General features: G+C 33.5%; 1 protein-coding gene across 1 annotated transcript in view; it reads right to left on the bottom strand.

Moving 5' to 3' along the window:
• The window catches only part of LOC148277422 (uncharacterized), a gene marked incomplete at its 3' end in the record, with an annotated part of 226,641 nt that overhangs the window by 49,007 nt on the left and 156,182 nt on the right, over positions 1–21,452 (bottom strand). Inside the window, exon 4 of the mRNA XM_088232903.1 lies at positions 18,763–18,828. The remainder of the gene's footprint in view (positions 1–18,762; positions 18,829–21,452) is intronic.

The raw sequence follows: 21,452 nt of genomic DNA, 5'->3' as shown, positions 1-21,452 counted from the left end.
GGGCGATTAGCAAACAGCCGGCGATTCGACTCCGAGGTCCGAATTGCTGTCGAAACTCCAGCAGAATATCAAATACCAGAGTCGATGGAGTCCAAAGGAAAGCGGGTACCGGCTAGTACAGGGTGGGCCGATTCGAGCAAAGCACCTTTTTGCCTTTTTAAAAATATTTTTATCAGTCAACACTTAAACACCTATCACGGATTGGCATAATTGGCCAAGTACAGCAACAAACGTATTTTACTAAAACAATCTAAGTGATACACATAAAAGTAGTAAAATAGCATGGTCCGATACGATATTGGAAGAATGTCAAGTTATGGTACGTGAAAGGAAAAAACTGAATTGCTTCATGAACACTTTAGATTTTGAGCATGTCTAAATCATTGCAAACAAGCACTGGATTTAACACTTAACTATAATTTTCAAACAAAAACTTATATTCACTCTGTGAACATACTTACAAAACTATTTGAGAAAAATATTTTTCCATTATAGGAAATGGTTCTATACGGTACCTAACGAATAAAACGCAATATTATTGATTAATAAGCATTCACTTCGTAATTAATCATTATTTTGCCTCAAACTGCATTCGATTCTACAATACGATACCTCTTAAAATTCAGGCTTTGCCACCAATTTTTTAAAAATATTTTGACAAGAACAGCCTGTTTGGAAAGAGCTACTGTAGATGAATATTTGCAGGACAAGACAGCTTGGCATTAGACTGGCGATTATTGATTTTAGTTTTTTAAATTTAAATTCGTTTGATAGGTTAAATTTACTAATTATTGATTTATATTTTAACATATTACAACAGAGAAACATTTTAGAGAAGGTAATATAGAAGTCTAGGCATCTACAGGGCTTATGACCTGTCATTGGCTGGTTTAAGTGGCCACTTAATGTTAACAGCTCCCCAGGGAGTTGAACCCAGTCCTTGTCTACAAAGATTTGGACAACTCAAAATATTGTTAATTTATATTTTATTGATTTAAAGTTATAATTTATTTATCGACGATTATAATAGATTCGATGAATCCTAATATATAAAGAATAATAATAATTAATACTTTGTGATAAATTATTAAGAAATAAAATAACGCACAAAACAAAGAAAACCTATTACAACTCTGCATTTTGCACATTTATAAAATTAACACAAGTTCATATAAGTTTCAGTATTCATTTCTAAAACTCGTATAATTTATTTCAGAACAGATTTTATTTTACATTATTTGTGCGGTGGACGTCATTATACATTTTCAGCTCATTCAGTTCAGTTCAATGCCGAAAATCGAAGTTTATTATAGTAATTTATACATTATGTTCTGTTTAATAGTGTAGTGAAAAGGACATAATTGGGTAAAATTAATTGTAATATGTACAATTCTGTAAAATTAAATTATAAGCAAACATATTAGACGTTGTCTATTGTCCACTGTCATTGCAATACTGAGAAGGATATTTCGTCCTATTTTTGTTTTTAATATATCAAAATTATTTGCAGTAGTAGGCAATATTATTATTATGTTATGATTGGACGTTTAAGTAACTATTGTTATTTCATAATAATTTTTAGGAATATAAAAAAAGTTGTCTCGAAAAACAATATAATAAATCTCCTTCCCACCAGGTTTAACGAAAATGTTTTGTGTGTAGTAATTCTTCAGGTGACTTATCAACACACGCAGTCGCGGCCGATGGCTGAGAAAGTCGGGACGCTTGCGCCTTCTGGCTAGTAAATAGTAAATAGATATTGACACACGTGCATTCATGATTGGTGGGATTGAAGATATGATCGCGGAGATCAGTTACATGGCTCGCTTTCGCATAATAAATTCCCGTTGACAGTTCTGAATTATTTATTCGGCTCGAGAATTGCACAACGTGCTAGCAATCCGTTTAAATCACACTAATGCCTCGTAAGTGATATCATGAATTTTAATTGGTATTTAAAAAGGCTATATATACCAAGTAGCAGCAAGAGTCAGATTTTAGTAACCAAATATTTATAAGCCGATCAATGTAGTGGTTAACTCGTCGGGTTATTATGTATAAAGCCTTGGCTTTTAAGCAAAAAATATTTCAAATGAGTCTTCACAACATTACTTTTACAAAGTATTATACTTTACCTGTAAATCTTAAGCACACATTGGTACACATATTATTTTTATTTTTATGTATTTCATTGCTTTATATTTGTTTCATTATATATTATACTATATTATTTATGTTTAAGTAACATGTATTCTTGGCACATATATACACTTTATATTTGTATAATAATGATTCTTAATTTCTTACATTTGATTAGCTAGGCATTTATAATTTAGTAGTTTTTTTTTTAATGTTATTGTTTTATTAGTATAGGACTACTTACGCTCTAAAGATAAAAAAATCTCCATCTTAGAACAGGCTGTGCCATGTTAGATGGAGACTATCATAAACAGAGAACACTCCGTTTTCATTTTACATTTATTGGTTTTATATGGATTCCCTGTTATTACGTATGTATATTATTATTTTGCAATAAATTTATAAATAAGTGTACAAGTAATCAGAATTTCAATTAACAAAAGTACGCAGCAATTGGTGTACGGATACGGTTCTCTATGAACCATTAGCAGAAAAATAATAAAGTGATTTCGTACTTATTCACAGTATATTTTGCGCTCTAGAGCTAGTTCTATGCTAAACCTTAACACAAATCACATTCAACAATGTTTTGAGTATGTCCAAATATTTGCAGACAGGCTGGATTTTCTCCCCAGGGAATAGTAGACACAAATTACATTACTTGGTGTAAACATTATGTTTTTAATGAATTTAATTAAAATACTTATTTTTTTCATTTTTTATTTCATTTTTACACATATTTAAGACGTAAGAAAATATCGATGATTCATTTATCTTCATTTGTTAATATAATGAATGTTAAAATATTAAGAAGTGGTACAATTACTTATATGATTTAATATATTATTATATTGGCTTTGTAACTTCGTCGACAACACTATGCACAGGGTATTTTGAACCGTTTAGATACTAAAAAAAGTACTCAATAGACAAGTCGTGTATTTAACCTTTGAATGGATCCTTAGAGTATATGTGTAGATGTTTATACTGTAAGAATGGACCACATGAGTAGGTTTCACAGTCGTCAGTTCGCCGAGTCACTGGGTCCGGAGACAAGAACTTGGCCACATGCCGCAGGGTGGTTACTAGTGGGCAGACTAATTATTACTCTTCCCGTCCCTCCCGTCCACAAACACACGAACACCACAGGGAACCGGCTGTACGGCTGTAGGCTGTAGTGTGGACTGTGGACGTGGACCACTCGGACCGTGTTGGAGCCACTTTGGCGCGGTCGAGCCGTGCACTCCGCTTGATGATTCACTCACAGCCGCGAGTTTGCTTCATGGCATTCGGTACTTGGCCACTTGTTACATGGCAGCAGCGGTTAGTAAAGCTGATACAGTTTTTTTCCGAACTAACGAAGCCTTGAACGAACTGTTTTTTAATAATTATTTTCAATGAATCTAAAGCGGTATAAAAAACACCAACTGGCCATCATATCTTGATCATTTCACCGAGGTAAGATGATCAGTCTCAAGCTTCAAGTGCCAGTCCTGGGACGTTACTTTTATTTTATTTTTTCTGTCACGACAGGCCAAGAGGCTCAATTATAGTGGTTAATTACAGCACAACAACACCCAGGTTTGATAATATTTTTCTTATAATATCTCACCGGGAATCGAATCCCGAACCCTCCGTGCGTGAGAAAAGAATCTTATCCATTACATTACGGGGCCGCCATTATATTTCATAACGTTCACATAACATTTCAGAATGAAAAGGTTTTCACAAAATTCATTGTATTATGTATGCTAGTGTAATTTTTATTTGGAATCGCATTGTTAACGCACATGCATACTGCGGGCAGTTATAAAGAATTACTGACTCAGTAATATTTTGTTTTGTTTGTATCTATGTTTAACTGGTAATCTGTTGCTGTTCCTAATTTAAAATTGTTTTTTTTATTAAAATATACCATTATTTGAACCAAAACTGAAGGTTTGTAGTGGTGGGTCCTGATAAAAGTTAGTTTTTGGAACAAAATATTAAATGCAGATTTTAGAAAATAAAAGCTAATTAAAATTTGTGAATTTAAAAAAAATCTTTATTTTCCAACTAATTTCAACATGAAATTAAACATGAAAAATATTTATATATGATATGTATGATCGAACATGACAAGCATTTAAAATCAACAACCGAAGTAGGTCCGGTCCGCCTATAAACCGCAACATTTTCCAAGACAGAAAAAGCCAATTCTAAATTGATTGTTGGCTGACAAGGCGTTAATCAACATTCAATCATTTGTCGGCAGTCGATAACGAAACCCCCAGCAAAAAGTGTTCCAATTTAAATTGACACCCGTTAGGAACAATCAATCACAAACAATCTAATGGTAATTTATTTCTAATGGTATTTGCGCAATAAGATCATGTGTGGTACTGTGGTGCCAAGAGAACGACTTGTTGGTATTCAATGTCTTGTCAGTAAATTTATATGTGCAACAAACAACGCCGTATGTAAATTCCATTCGCGGAACACAAATACTTAAGTCATAAATTTTAATCGCATGATAATTGGTAATAAATTATCTTACATACAGAAAGAAACTAAATTACGAAACAAATTAATATGTTTTTATTAATTAACAGGCGTATTTACACGGTATGTGTAGGTGTAGTGTTTTTGTTTCAAAAACATCGAAACGTTACTTTTCTAAACAGTTATTGATATTTTTTTAATAACTTAATTGACATGCTTACGTACATACGTTTTGATATTTTTCTATTACAATCTACTTATTAAATATTGCATAAACACAATGTGAATAAATAAACATTAGGTAAGTTAAATTAAAATTGATAGTTGAATAAAACAAACAACATATACAAAAAATACGTACGTATTAGGTACAACGGAAGCAAGTTGATAGACTAGCTTACAAAACACATAATATCAATGTCTGTTTTTCACAGAAAACGTTTGTTCAGCTATTTTAGCATTCGAATGCGAGCGGGAATTTCACTTAGCCGCTAACAAAGGAATCTAACAACGCCCGAAATGTTGGCAGCGATTCTGCTATTATAGATTAGATCGGCATTAAAAAAATACAAACCGTAGAATGCGCAATGGAATTAGGAGTATAAAGTTTAATCGTTTTCTTTGAACAGTGGCTCTGCCAAGAACTCTCTGAACGTGAGCTCTTAATTCAATGAAGATGTTATCTGATAGCCAGTGTGTAATGAGTAATGACAGAGAATGGTGAAATGAGATCGGCTGGATTTCAAAACTCCATGAACGTAATGCGAATAGTGTACGGCGTGTTGTAGCGCTTCCCCTAACGCACAACGTACATAATTGTGCAATGAACATAATCCGAGCGAATCAGATGCACTCGACTCGCCTGCTTCCCAATTCCCAAGTAGGTACAAAACAGACCGCAGTCATAATACCACAAATGTCGGGGTACAATAAGCTTCGAACAACAGGGAACGACGCGATGTTCGCACTGTGGTAGGTGAAATTACTCCATCATCCGTCTGTAGGGTGTATCAAACAATGTGGTGACTTTACGAGGACATGAATTATTTCCCTGTTCGCTTCTACAGAATGGCAATATGCGGGCCTGCGCCTGCGGAAGGATCAGAGGTGATCAACACCGGCTCTGCCTCATCTAATGGGTAGTAACGAGTGTCAGGCGCTGGGAAGTTCAATTATACTTCTAAATAATACATTATACATCACCGACTAAGTCAATATATAATTGGGTTAATCAAAAAATTACGCATTACTGAGCGATACATAGAATATGTTTGTGTTTAACGTGTATACAAGGATGATAAAAAGCTTTAATAAAAGAAAACTGTTGTATTATTGAATGTAAAAGTCACGTAGAACAAAAAAGACGGACGGTAAATTAGAATATAAAACCGAAGAATTTATTACCCATCCGTCATAGTGTACGAGTATAATGCCATTACTTTCGCCGAACGAAAAATATGGTTTTAAAACCTACCGCTTCAGGCTGGTCGTAAAATATCGTAGCTACGGTCTTCGTAAAGATATCGAGTGGAGCGGAAATATTTCGAGATTGTATTCGTCAGTTATACAGTCAGTTCACATTATAGAGACTGACATGCCATAAAAATAAAGAAACGTTGACATTTTCATCGTGAGTACATGTTTTTGGCTGTTCAGCTGACGTGCAAGAATATTGTTGAATTGTAAAGTAAGTCATGGATATAATTGCATACCGTTGAAGAATGAAAGTACGATTTTATGAACATGCGATGAAAAATAAAATTAAAAAATGACTGCAGGAATTTATCTTCAGTAAAAATGAAAAGATATAAAAAAGCTAAATTAATCAAAGTTCTCTCAATGAGAGGTGCTGTATTTTCATTAGTAATTTGTCCATGTCTCCGGCTAGCAGGGGCACTATACAGAGCCGGGAATACGGAATCATCATAGCGGAGTTTTATTTCGCGGTCGTAAAGGCTTTTCGGAGAACTTTAGCAGCGCTTTGCGATTCCTCCCCCTCCGTCTCCCTCCCCTCAACCCCTCAACCCCTCGACCCGTCCATGGTCCCGCGACAAGTGCCGCGAATATTTTACGACAATACGTTTAATGCGAGAAGTTACGATCGTTAAATTTATATTGAGGATTTTAACGCGAGTACCAGTACCAGGAAGTAAGGATTTAGTCGACAGCCTCGCAAGACTATAAATTGAAATGATACGGGAGAGATCATCCGTCATAACATTCCCAGTATTGTCGACGCTTCTTATTGAAATGTTTTTAATTTTGGCCTAAATAATATCAAACCAGAGGCGTTTCGAAATTATTTAATGATGAAATAAAAATATTCACATTTTTCACGGAAAACGTTTCCTTGCAGCTGTTTTACGTTGCACTATTTACAAAAATAAAAATATTTACAAAAAGCAGAAAAAAAATCAGTAAGGAGATAGAGGCACTTATACTCGATCATTAATGTAAAAGAAGTCATAAATACACAAAAAATATATGCATAAAGCTACCCCTGCGGTAACGTGTCAAATACATTTATTTTATTTCACATATTAGAGATTTGTTTTGTTCCAAAGCTCAAATGAGAAGTCGTGCAGAAAGATCCGCTCTTGGCACATAAAATATTTATGTTTTGACCAGTGAGGCAGCGTGGAATGGTAAAAAAGGAAAAGAAAATAAACGAAGACAAAAACGTCATTAAAATAAGTACATTGGCAGCAGGAATCCCACACAGCGGCGACCCTCGCAGCGTGAGGCGGTTTCCAACAGAGACACATAAACAGAATATACAACTACAGCTTGATGAGGATGCACTTGGCACGCTGACAGAATGTTGTCCTGGACACGTTTATTTCACCAATTCTCTAAACGATAAAAACAAACGAAAAAACACTTATACACACAGACTTTAACAGAATTGTTAAAATTATGGAACTGGTATATAAAAAATACATAGATCTTAAAGAAAAAAAAAAGGCGCGATATTTTGGAATCAGCACTTAGATTAGCCAGAATAAAAAGGAAAATGTTCAAAAGTATAAGTTATAACGCGTTAAGTGCGCTCAAGCGTATTTTTGGGTAAACTGTAGCATGTTGGGTGGCCTGTCTCAAATTGACTGCGACATAAAACAAACGCTTTTTTGTCGCTCAGCGGGGAGCAACATTATAATATATTGCGAGGTATTCGATGTAAGTAGCTACTAATGTACTGATTATGGAGATATAGCCGCTATGGTTTAGCAAAAACGTCAAATATCAAACTAATCCATTTAAAAAAAGTCAGTGCACGGGCCATGCAAAATAAATATTATATCCAGAGCAAAAATCAGTATATCATAATTTAAGTGTAGCTGTAGGACGCATGAAAAGACACGATGATGATTTAAAAAAATGAAGAATTTCACCACAGAGACGCAGACAACAAATTTATCGGACGGTATTGGTACTATTGGTACTGTGTCGAGCTGGCCCTTCAGTTAAAGCTACTTGGTATAGTTAGCAGCTACAGGTCTGGTACTAGTAGTAAGTATAATAATACAGCGCTAGCGCTATACACCGAGAGGTTAGCACTCGCGTCGGCAGCGTGACTCTTGACATATTGAAGATTACGCTTTGGCCATCTCTTCTCTCGGCAAAAACAAACCCCCCATGCTTATTTGCGGGCCTAGCAGGAAGCTGGTGAAGGGGGAGGTCAGTCGCAACACTTACTCTTCCAGACACTTTTACGTCAGAGCACCTACATACAGAATTAACGAGTTTAAATGAAAAAAATATCCGTTTCTTAAGAATTATCGTAGACGACGCGAGATAAGAGAAAAGAAAGTGGCGCTTGATAAGGATAAAGTATTTTTTAATAAAAAAAAAACTTTATTTAAAAAATTCATATGTTCCCTTTTCCTTCTTGAAAATAGAAGCATTTGAAAAAGTATTCTTTATGTATAACAGCTGTGACATTCTTTTTTCATTTTGAGTTTAATAAGAAACAAAGCTAAAGTTCGCAGTGAAGAAGTCTGCGGTTTGTGTCCATAATTTGTCACGTTTCCGGAACAAATTACCATTTCTCCAGGAAGCTCGAGTCGTAAGTTATAAAACGCAGTTGTTGCTTTATCCATATAGCGTCGTAAAGTCGGAGTAGCTCGGGGATAAATGTTGGCAGAAATTACACATGTTTCACCCGCCATCGTCGCAGTGCCAGTGGAACCGAGGCGCACATTGAGTGTACGAGTACAATTTACGTGCTTAATGAGGTTCGCTTTTTGGATTAAATTACTAAACTTTAATTTATGTTACATACACTAATTCATTTATTACCAACTAAATGTAAAAATAACATTTATTTCAATGGACAATTTCACGAAAGCTAAGCTTAATGTATATTTGGGTAAAACGATTTATAGAAGATCAAAGGCAACAACTTCATTATAAAATGTAAATAAGATTTACACAAACTTGCGTGTTTATTATAAATATCATATTATGTATTCGGGCCCTCGTACGAAACTATTTTGGCGTAAATGTGCCTGAAATAACGTTTTTATTCGTTTGAAATATCGACAGAAGTTTCAATATTTACACATCACCGAATCTTTTAAGAATTTGTAAATATTTATCAAAATCAGCGTAAATTGTTATGATAATATAATGCACGTTAACATTATATTGTCTGTTTGATTTCGGGTCGTTTGATAATCTCAATACAATAACTATCTCCCGATTAATCTAATACGTTTCTGGGGAAGGTGTCACTATTCGAGTAGCTCGGATTATTTTGATGAACTGTATGTACTTGGAAAACGTTGCGACCAATACAAAATCAATAAGTCAGATCACGTACATTGTATAAATAACCAGTATTTTGAAAACAAATATGCTGTCTCATAACATATCATCCGCACCCAAACACATATTCATCGTGCCGTTTTTATTATTACTAATTTATTGATTAATAATAAATTTACCATCATGTTCACAATAAATAAATTGGATATCGTAAAAATGCTTAACGGCGTACCTCGTACATACGTGTGTAGGAACATTAATATTTACGACTAAGAGCGATAATATCTCCTGCAACGAACTCGATATAACTCGATATAAACAATACCATTTCTGAATCAATAAAAAACTAACATTCGGACACGTTTTTAATTGATATATTGAGTAGGAAATGAGCTCTAGAAACCATTATCAGTCAGTCGGATTATTAAGAGGGAGGTATTATTCAACATAATGAAGAAAAATTATCGTAATTGTAGGTATACTTAACGTATGTTTATAACAGCGTTAGTACGTGATACATACAATGTTACACAATATAACTAGGCTAAAAAGTGAAATACGTGTTATTACTCAATTTGCATTATAAATCACGGAGGAATCGGTTATTTGAATAATTTTCATAATGAAAATAAGACGGCGAGTGAAACAAGCGCGCGCTAGTAATAAATAATTAACATTTAGAGAACATGCAACGGTTTATAGCTCATAAAATGAGTTAAGTAAGCATTAAGGCTAAATGCCAGTTCAAAGATGTTAATTACCATCCTATGTTGGGCTATTTCGGAAATGCACGCTATTATTTGTACACCGAACCACAAATACAGTCATAACATTACTAAATAATTACTTTCCAGCAGCTTATTACTTTCCTCAAAAATAGACGTCGGTAAGATCGGGGATAGCAATATACAACTACAAAGTGGAAAAGCCAGAAAGGCGGTCGAGGTCATTTTATATATATTTTATTTTATAAAATGATTGCATACACAAGTATACATATTTAATACCAGGGAATCCATATACAACTAGTGAAATCCTCTCGTCAGGGTAGCCTCCACCTAACGTAGCTCAGCCTGTTCTAAGATGAAGACTTTTTGTATGTTTTAAAGTATAAGTAGTTCATTTATCGTGATTCGTTGACCTTTTTTAATATTTTCATTTTCGACTGTTGCCGACTGTTTTCTGCTACTATTCTAATTGATTGGCCGCCATATCAACCCATCAAGCCTTACGAAAAGACAAACGACCTATTTGTATTTCCTTAATTAATTAAAAAATCAACACAATATCGTCATTCTACAGTAGACAAAATCCATAGAAAAAATGTATGCGAAAATAAGCAACATAAAAACATATATTTACAATAAATGTTATGACTATACTTAAGTATGTATGTTTATTTAATAATGATTTAACAAATTACAACAGGGATGAAGAATACTTTAAATAAGGTAATATGGAAGTCTGGACATTTCCAGTGCAGGGCTTATTTGTTTGATTAATTTGTTAATCTTAATGACTCCCGAGGGGGTGAAATCCGGTCTTTTGTCTACAAACATTTGGACAAACTAAAATATTGTTATAATTATTCGGATTTATACAAATTATAATACCTAATCATAGTGTAAAATCAGAGAAAATAATATTTTCAGTAACGACAGGAATTTAACAAAAAACTTCACATTGGTTTCGAATAAATAAGTTCTGTTAGTAAATTAAAAAGTAAACCCTACAAGCTGAACGTGAAAAATCCGTTGGATTATGAAAAGGAAAAAGAAAAAATGCGGCAAAACATCCCGCTTTTCCCCCGAAGTCAAATTCTCTCATGAGCTTTTTCGTTAGTTCTTGTTTTATTCGCTTTGATCATACATGTACTATGAAAAAATCCAATTAAATCTCGAATACACTGTTACCTACTTTAATACTCGCTATCTCTATCGATTATGTTTTTTGCAAATGAAAACAATATGCATGTAGCATGTAGTAAAAACGTATTAAAAAGGACGTATTTTTTAAACTAAGAATTAGTATTTAGAAAACATTGTTATATTCTTTTCCCTTGAATTTTTGAAATTTGCTTATGTTTTCTTATTTAAACCGATAACTTTCTAAGCCTCTATTATAGAGGGTTGTCAGCAGGTGGGAAAGAGAGGATATGGATAGACATTATAAAAATATATTACAACACCGAGACTAATTGAGAAAATAATCTTTCTCGGATTTTTCTCTCGCAACTGACGGAAACCGAACCCACGACGCCGGTTTCGCTGTTGGCCATCTAACCAACTGCCCCACGGCGCGGCGCCTATCAAAATATTTTTTCAAATGATTTATATTTTTTTTATAGAGAAGATTTACTTACGTTATGTACCTACTTGGCAATGAATTTAACTCTATTGATATAATTTGCTGTTAAATATCGAGGAAAGGCTTTTATTAAAAGTAGAATAATTTATTGGATCACTTAGCCATTTTGTGTTCGAATCCCATTATTGTTTGGTTTTGATTTATTTATTTATATTTTTTCCATTAATATTTGTTAACTTTGTAATATGTAAAAAATAAAAATGAGATTTTTCTTACAAGGTTAATATTTCGATAAGTGGATTTTATATTCAGACTACTTACCTGCTTATAAAATCTAAGTAGTATTGGGAACGGAAAGGAGATAAAAAATCGTTACAATACATTTATTTAATTAATTAATTAGTTTGAAATTGGAAAAAAACTCGAACAAACCCAATTCGAAGAAAGCAATTCTATTCGAGATAAGATAACTATCTCTCGGGAGTTAAGTGTCTGACTTGTTTCGCGAAGAATTCTTATTTATCAAATGGTGTGGCGGGTTATTAAAAATCTGGTACAGACTGGAATAGAGTTAATTAAGGGCGGATGCTGGGTGCATTATCGTGTCAAGTCGAAAGCAAGTTGCAGCATGCCAGTTATTAATTAACCCCGCACTTAGTACTTAGCCCCCGGGCGCGGGCGCAAGAATCACTAACCGTACGATATTATATTATATTTATCTAAGGTAATGCACAAACGGCTGGAGCAGGATGCAGATGACTGCTCTGATAATATTATTTATTTATTTTGTTCATTAACGCCCAAAAGGCATTTACAAAAAATAAACATGAAATACATGCTAACATACTAGATAATAAACAGAATATACAGAAAAAAATTGTGAAATTAGTTAAAAAGGATATGATAAAAAGTTTTACAAAGTAAAAAAAAAAAAAAACAATAATAACAAAGGTATGCAAGAAAAAACTGTAAGTATATAAACAAAAAATGCAAAGATATAAGCTTATGAAATAAATTCTGTAAATCAAACAATAAATAAAGTGTTACGGTAAGCAAGAAAGACATTTTTAAGTTAAATTAATAAACAAGCAAGCATATATTATCACGAAAAAATAAGAAATAAAAATATGTATCTATGAAATGCGTATTTGCCAATACTACAGTGCAATTTGATATGATAGTAAAAAATAAAAAACAAGTATAAGGTAATAAAAATAAACAAGTAAGTATTTTTTTTTTAATTTATGAAATTGAATTGCCAATAATAGTTTGACGAGCAGCTACAAATAAACTTGATATTGTGGACTTATAAGATGGCAAAGAATTGGATAGAATGTCTGCAGCCGTTCCATAAGTATTACCTAACCTATGCAGTCTCGGTATCAATGAATTGTTTTGTTGGTTGGAAGAAGTACTGGAGTAATGAAACAATAAAGTACTCCTAGTGTTGACAGCAGGTACTCAAAAATTAATCAATTCAAGTATTTTTGGTGCGTCAAAAAGAGAGTTTACAATTTTATACAGTACAATGAGATCATTAATAGTTCTTCTTTCAGAAAGTGTTTTTAGGTTAAGCAGTGTTAATAAATAGTCATAATTCACATTTTGTATTGGAATGTTTGGTTTGTAGTTTATATATCGTAGAAATTTGTGTTGAATGTTTTCTATATTATAAACATGAACATTATAGCAGGGTGACCACATTGATGAATTAAAATCTAAATTACTTCTTACAAGAGAACAGTATAATATTTATTATACAAGAGTATGAGACAAAATTACGTATTTTAAGGCAATATTCACCTTAATAGTTAAGAAGTAAAAGGAAGAGAGAGATTCCTTAATGTTATTTTATGAGGAGAGTTCAGCGTGCATAAGAGTTCATGGGGGATTCGCATCGTGATTTGCGATCTCAAAAGGCGTGAAACAGCGATTTGTAATGTCACCGTGATTGTTTAATCCACATATGGACAACTGCATGAAAGATATAGAATGTATGGGTATTGGAGCGAAAATTGATTATTTTGTAGTAAGCTGTTTGTTGTACGCCGATGATGCAGTTCTTTTAGCAAGCAGCAAGGAGGATTTACAACGAATAGTCTCTAGAATGTAATATATGCCTAGAGAGCGAATTAGTGATAAATGAAAATAAGTCAAAATGGGTGGGTTACTGATTGGATAATAAATGTCAACAACAAGTAGATGAATTTGTGTATCTGGGAATCATGTTTTAGACAGATGGAAGAGTAAAAACATATGTTGAAAGGAGGTGAATAGGGGCAGTAAAATGAACAACGCATAAAAATATGTAAATCTAAGCTAAACTGGCAGTGCACAACGAAGTTTCAGTCCCAAAAATTGTGCATGGAAGTGAAACATGGAACTGGCAGAGGAAGCAGAGTGAACGCGGTCGGAATGCGATCTTTTAGACGAATGTATGGAAATCAATGTATGAGAGGGTTACGAATGATGAAATCAGGCGAGAGTGTAAATCTGAGTCAGGAGTCATTAATAAGATTAAGAAACGGTATCTGAGGTGGTTTTATTTTTATTTTTTCCATTTTTTGGTCATGTAGAAAGTACGGTAAGACAGGTATATACATGTATGGCGAGAATGAACGGTAACTTGGGACGAGGACGACCAAGGAAGATGTGGCATGATCGGATAAACCTAAATCTTAAGTCTGGTCATGTCAAAAGCAGGCATAACCGAAGGGCACGTATAAAAAGATGTATGAATATGGAAGAAGCTAGGAATGTATGCCAGGGTAGACATGTGTGGGAAATGGCGTGTGGTAGTAGTGTTATTTTAATAAAACAAGCTTTAATTTTTTTTCATGATGTATTATTTGTTTTAATTACTGAATAATGATTGTAAATAAAGTAACTTCATTTCTGCAACCTGAATGTCCCAACTCAACATAGAACTCAGGTCCGATATGCAGTTGGAATGTATCAAAATGAAATAGTTCGAAAATAAAGTAACTTCATTTCTGCAACCTGAGTGTCCCAATTCAACATAGAACTCAGGTCCGATATGCAGTTGGAATGTATCAAAATGAAATAGTTCGAAAATAAAGTAACTTCATTTCTGCAACCTGAGTGTCCCAATTCAACATAGAACTCAGGTCCGATATGCAGTTGGAATGTATCAAAATGAAATAGTTCGAAAATAAAGTAACTTCATTTCTGCAACCTGAGTGTCCCAATTCAACATAGAACTCAGGTCCGATATGCAGTTGGAATGTATCAAAATGAAATAGTTCGAAAATAATGTAACTTCATTTCTGCAACCTGAATGTCCCAACTCAACGAAGAACTCAGGTCCGATATGCAGTTGGAATGTATCAAAATGAAATAGTTCGAAACAAAAATAAAAAGAATACGTGGTATTCCTTTAAACAATATTTTGAGGATGCCCAAATGTTTGTTTATGGAAGAATTGAGGAAAAGTGGATGTTTAAACATAGGCAGATTTTGAATGTTACACAGTGTGTCTAGTGGCCACTTAAACCAGCTAATGACCACCCTGTAAATACCTATACTTTCATGTTTCTTTCTCAAAAATGTTTTACCTCTCTGTTGTAATAAATTTCAATCGGTAAGTTTGTTATTTTATCTCAAATTTTTTCCTATGAAAATATATTAATACTATACGCAACATATCAAAATGACGAGTTGTTTTTTCTATTGTAAAAAAACACCAACTAGTAAAGCAAATATATTAACACAGTAAAAATATAATCTTTTGAAATACAAGTAATCTATAGCGCCAAGGTGAATTCCATTGTGCCGAGCTCTTTGTAATTGATTCGAGCTGACTCGATCATATCGCGTCAGATCAAATTATTAATTATCTTGTTCCGTGTTGGAATTTTAATCGGCAAATATCCCAACCTCCATTTAAAAGCGAATAAATATGATAAAGTAAGAATTGAATACTAAATGACAAATAATATTTACGGCAGGAACCCAACCGTCTACCGTCGACATTCTAGGGCGGTGTTTTTCAACCTGTGGGTCGCGACGCAAGAAAGGTAAGAGTAAAAATCAAAGGCTTAGAAAAACATAATAATTTCAGTGAAAAGGAAGATTAGTGGTTCTTTTTATGAGACGCAAATCAACAGGCCAGAAGGCCCAATTACGGTGGTAAATTACATCACAGGACACCCAAGCCTAAGAAATATTACATTTAATTTTCGTGTTCTCATCGGGAATCTTACCCGGAGCCTTCCATGAGTGAGTCAAGCGTCTTAACCGTTACACCACGGAGGCCACCATGTCAAGGCAGGATATGGCCAATGGCACTAATAATTTTAAGGCTTTCCTTGCTAGCTCTAGATATATTTTTTCTCTAAATTCAGAACACGTCAATCTTATGCAAATTAAATTAATTATAACCATGCTGACAGCAGCAAGGTCTATAAAGTTTTTTGAAAGTAGTAAACAACATGGACTATCTCTTCGTTCTAGTAACGAGAGAACCCTTTTAATATCCTGTCATGGCTCTAAATTTCTTGCCTCCTCTTTCACAGTAGTAGCAGCTCGATTGTGGAATAATCTACCCACTAATGTTGAAGACGCCCCTTCTTTATTTACATTTAAGTTAAGATTGAAATGTCACTATCTAAATATTTAAATTGTTCCTTTATTCTTCTTCTTTCTTTCCCATCCCCTTTCCTCTCTTCAAAGTATAGTGTTATTTTTTTTATATATTTGTTTTTAATTGTAATTTTAATTTTGTATTTGAAATTGTAAAAAAAAAAAAAAAATATTTGTAATTTTCTTAAACTAAACGGTTTGGGTAGGTTGGAAGAAATTACCTTAAGGTAATATGCCCGCCCTTATATGTATTTAAAAATAAAAAGAAATAAAAAAGAAAGAAAGTAGTCGCATATTCAAAAGGGTTGAAAAACACTGTTCTACAGGATCACCATAACTTCGTGATGCAATCAGGTACGACGTACAACCAACACAATATTATCAAGAGTAGTAAAGGCGTTACGTTAAATTATTGATGTATTGCATTAGTCAATAATAATTTGTACACTGTTCAGAAAATATTTTCGCCGCGTGTAATTTCCAATATTTTGAAAATTTAAATACGTCGACGTATAACTTAAAAGTTAAAGTGGTTTGTACAAATTTATAAATAAACAAGCGAAAAATATCATCCTACAATGTAAAAAATGTTTTGATATTAAAAATATTAAATCAATCAAATCAAAGTGAAACAAGCGTGATTTTCAGGTTACGTGAAAACACTTAACACTAAGTACGTTAAAATTCAATTTCAGTCAATCTTCAGAAGAGTAAAAAACAATATTTTTTCAACAATATTTAGAGGTTGTCCAAATGTTTGAAAGCAAACTGGTCCAAGAAGTAGATTTTTTTAAATGTTTTCAGGCGTTGCATATTATTATGTGAAATAATTCAGTCAGATGAATCTCACCCACATAAAAAAGGTTTTAGCTCTTTAACACCACAAACATTAACAGATGTAATAATTGAAGAAATACGGATATAGTGCCATTTTCGTAATATAACACCTAAGAGGAATATTGCAAAGTAATCAATTATTTGAATAATAATTTATATATTTTTTATACTTGAAATTTGAATAAAAAAATAATTATACTAAATGTACGTGCTCTCTGTAACAGGGCTGCCAAGGTGTAGTTTGTTTGACTTGATTTAAAAGGATTATAAGTCGCAGCTTGGCAGTATTGAAAATATATATTCATGTTTATTAATCTGTTTTTTTTTATTAACTGTACTTGTAAAACAGTAAAAAAAAATCACACGCAAAAGATTTATTATAATCATCACGCCATTTACCGGTAGGGATAAGCAGATATGAAAAGTACGTCACATCAAAAATATATTATTTGTGACGATAAATAATGGAAATTTTAACTGGATTAACGTAACCTAACCTAACCTAATGTTGATGGATGCAGAAATAGAGCAAGACCGAAAAGGACATGGCATGACCAAATCTAACAAATACTTGAAGATGGACATGTTAAAAGTCGGAATAATCGGTGCGCGTGCATGAGAAGATGTATGAATGTAGAGGAAACGAGATCTGTATGCAAAGATAGAATGATGTGGAGTTCTATCATCTCTACCTACCCTTACGGGGAAACGGCGTGATGGTTTGTTGTTGTTGTGAACCGGATTGTTGTCCCGTGGCTACTGTCGCGGACTCGGGGATCAGAGGACCGGAGTTCGCACTACGCTTTACCACAACAGAGTACCCATTTTCTAATAGTGAGTTATTTACAACTTGTTATATCATAACGCAAATATTTCTGCAATTTAAAAAAAAAAAACTGCAGAGAAATACCTTTACTGTTCATATGAATATTGCGTTTTGCAAAAATATACGATACATTCTGGTATTTTACGATAATAAATAAGAAAAATAATTATGATCATTTCATTTAATTTTCTCTACTTTGAAGTACTCTTAATATAAATTACACAAAATACTCGTTTAGCATTATAGAACTATATTACAGAATGGTGATAAGAAATTTCAGGTAGAAATACATTTTACCATTATTTTCCTATCACCAGTGGCGCATAGGACACTGTATTGGTATTACAAATACAACATATCTAGATCATTTTTGTAACCTGGAAGATAAGGTGATCAGTCTTACGCTTCAATTGTCAGTCCAGGCACAATTAAATATTGCGGTGTAGAACCACCACAAAAAGCAATATTTCATATCCATGCCAGGAATCGAACCCAGGACCTTAAGCATGGTAGGTGAACGCGTCAACCACTATACTACGAGGCGGACTTATCCCAACTCGATTCAATATTTCAAGATTTTTATCTGATATTAGACATAAGTCGTCGAGTCAAAAATACTCGTCCAGGGTTCAGGTTCTATTTCACAGATAGAACTGTCTTCTTTATGCCCTCGGACTCAGATAAAAAGAAGGGTATATGTTTCATGTAGGATGAATTCGTGACTGTGGTGGTGTATTTACCAGCTCTAGAATGACATGATGAGATTCACGAGTACGGTTGAATAAATACAGGATACTACTTACTCTTACTGAGCGTATTGCAGTGGAGTCAGCAGTTGGTATGTCGTAAGTTCTAGTAGCTGAACATACCTGAAACAATAGGGAAATATACATTAGGATTTGTAAATACTATACAACAGAAATGCAGAGCCCGACTCGTCCCTGGCTGTGTCATCATGAGATGGGTCTCTATACTCGATAACTGTATGTATAATATTATCTTTAAAATATCAATTAATTTAAGGTTCAGATATTAGAAACACCACTTCGCGTCATTCCAAAGGAAGCAATATAACTATAATTATATTATAAGAGTCTTTATTCAATATACACGTGTTATTACAATAATCAGTTTTGGGGTGCGGAAAACGGAAAACGAAAACGGAAAACTAAACCTCGATATTTTCGATTTTAGTTTGGCATAATCAGTCCGACGTGCAGTTGTATTTTTTGCACAATATCGGGGAGGCATCCGCGAGAAAGTGCTATAAAGACTGTGTGGAAATACCTATTCATGAAATTTCTCCGTCTCCGTATTTCCTCACAATATTAAATAATAACAATCTCTGCCGCGTGTCATCACTGAGTATTGTAAAAGTAGTGCCCACATGTACATAACTATGTTAGAGGTCAGTACTTACAAAATACAATCGTTTAAAAAGTTTCCATTTATATGTATGTAGTTCTATTTTATCGAGTAATCGTAAACTTATCGATGAAGTCGGTGTAAAGTATAAATAACATTATTACGAGTATGTACTTAGTGTGTATATTTGTATGAAAATTCAAAGTGTCTTCTTTGGTAACCGGTAATTGAACGTGTTTAGAAAAAAAAACAAATATATTATATTTTTCATGCAGAAAACTTAATTTTACTAAGTAGATAAAATTTAAGATACATTTGAACTTCCCATCATAATCGAGGCCCGGGACTCTTAAACAGCTGCAGGTGGATAGTGGGCTTTAGAATCCCCTCAATGCAATTTTTTACTGTCCCTGGGCTGGTATTGGAAGAGAATTGCCTTACCTTTCACGTCACAAAAACGATCCATATACACTACAATTAGGATTGCAATGCAGAGCCCTCAGCACCACTGGGTGCGGATAGAGAACTGATAATTTCTGACCAATTTTCTAATCCGTGTAATAGAGCATTAACACAATCGGCTATGATCAGGATCAGGATTCCGTTCACCGCCCGCAGCTTCTCCATTTCATTATGCTAATACCATAATGTGAGTATTACATTATGGCGTGTGGGGTGAAAGGGGGCGGTGGCGAGGGCGGGGGCGGAGGCGCGCAGCCAACCGACGTATTCGTTCGACAATAATAATTATTAACTCGTCGACCATCAACCGCAAATATTCATAAATTAAATGTAATGAATATGACTATTTATGTTATTGAATTACACTATAGAACAAACATTTCCATAATTAATTTATGGGATTTGATGTGCGTAATTACATTCTAACATGCAGATACAATACAAAGTCGCTCTACATAAATTAAAATAATTATTATGTTCTGTGATTAAGTATAAACAACACCGCAATATTATTATCACTCGGAAGGTTTATCGGATTTAACATACTGTACATTTAAATGACTCTTTTTGGTATTTATAACAGTTCTGATAATCAATAATTTCATTCATAAATTTGGTTTAAAATATTTAGCGTCTCAGAAAAGCCATTTTATTCGGTTGGTAATGAATTAAATCAAACAAATCCACCTAACAGTACACCACGAACCATGCATTAATTTTTATGTTGCCAATGCCATTAAAAGTTTTTTTTTTAAAATATATTTTATAAAGTAATGCCTAGTAGGAGAAGACCCGTGCTAAGGCAGACTAACATATATGTTTATTTATATATTGCCATATACATACACACACACACACGTGTGCACTCTTACAAACATTCATACACATACACACATACATACACGCACATACACACAAATACATGCATATATACATACATATATGCATGTATTTATCTGGTCCCCTCATTATGCTGTTCATATCAAGCGCCTTGAATCAGTTCAACATCGTTTTATAAGAAAAATTGCATGGAAGATGGGATTGGAAAGAGGAGACTATTCATATTCTGATATGGAGAGGTTTTTAAGCATATCAAGTCTTGAAAAACGCAGATGCATTGCAGATATAATCTGCATGTATAAAATTATGAACTGTCTCATTGATGCCCCTGAAATTTTGCAAAAGATTCTTTTTAACGTTCCCACCCGTAGACTAAGAAATAATGAAATGCTTTTCCTCGGTCACTACAGGACCAATTATGGTGCACAGTCGCCTTTGCCCAGAATGATCAGGCGGGTGAACGATCATCAAGATCTTGATTATTATGGTGTAAGGATGTCTTTCTTTACAAATCAGCTAAAGAATCTGTATAGTTAGCCTATGCTTTTTACTTAATCTAAAAAATCTATCATCTGTCTTTGCTGCTTATTTCTGTTCCTTATATTTTTTTATTCCTTTGTAAAAATTTCTTTTAATTGTAATGTTTATAATGGACTTTGTCCGTAAATAAATAAATAAATAAATATATGTACACATACACATACCTACATAAATATTCATACAAATACAAACACACATATACATAAACACCCTTACATACACATACATACATATATATATAGATATATTTATAAATTTTATCCTTCTTGTCATTGTATTGTATAGT

This window comes from Micrasema longulum, unplaced genomic scaffold, assembly GCF_059751315.1.
Source record: "Micrasema longulum isolate JH-2025_06_02 unplaced genomic scaffold, ASM5975131v1 h1tg001036l, whole genome shotgun sequence".
Taxonomy (NCBI): Eukaryota; Metazoa; Arthropoda; class Insecta; order Trichoptera; family Brachycentridae; genus Micrasema; species Micrasema longulum.
Note: the sequence above shows the minus strand (reverse complement) of the source record. Positions and strands in the feature narration are given on the sequence as shown.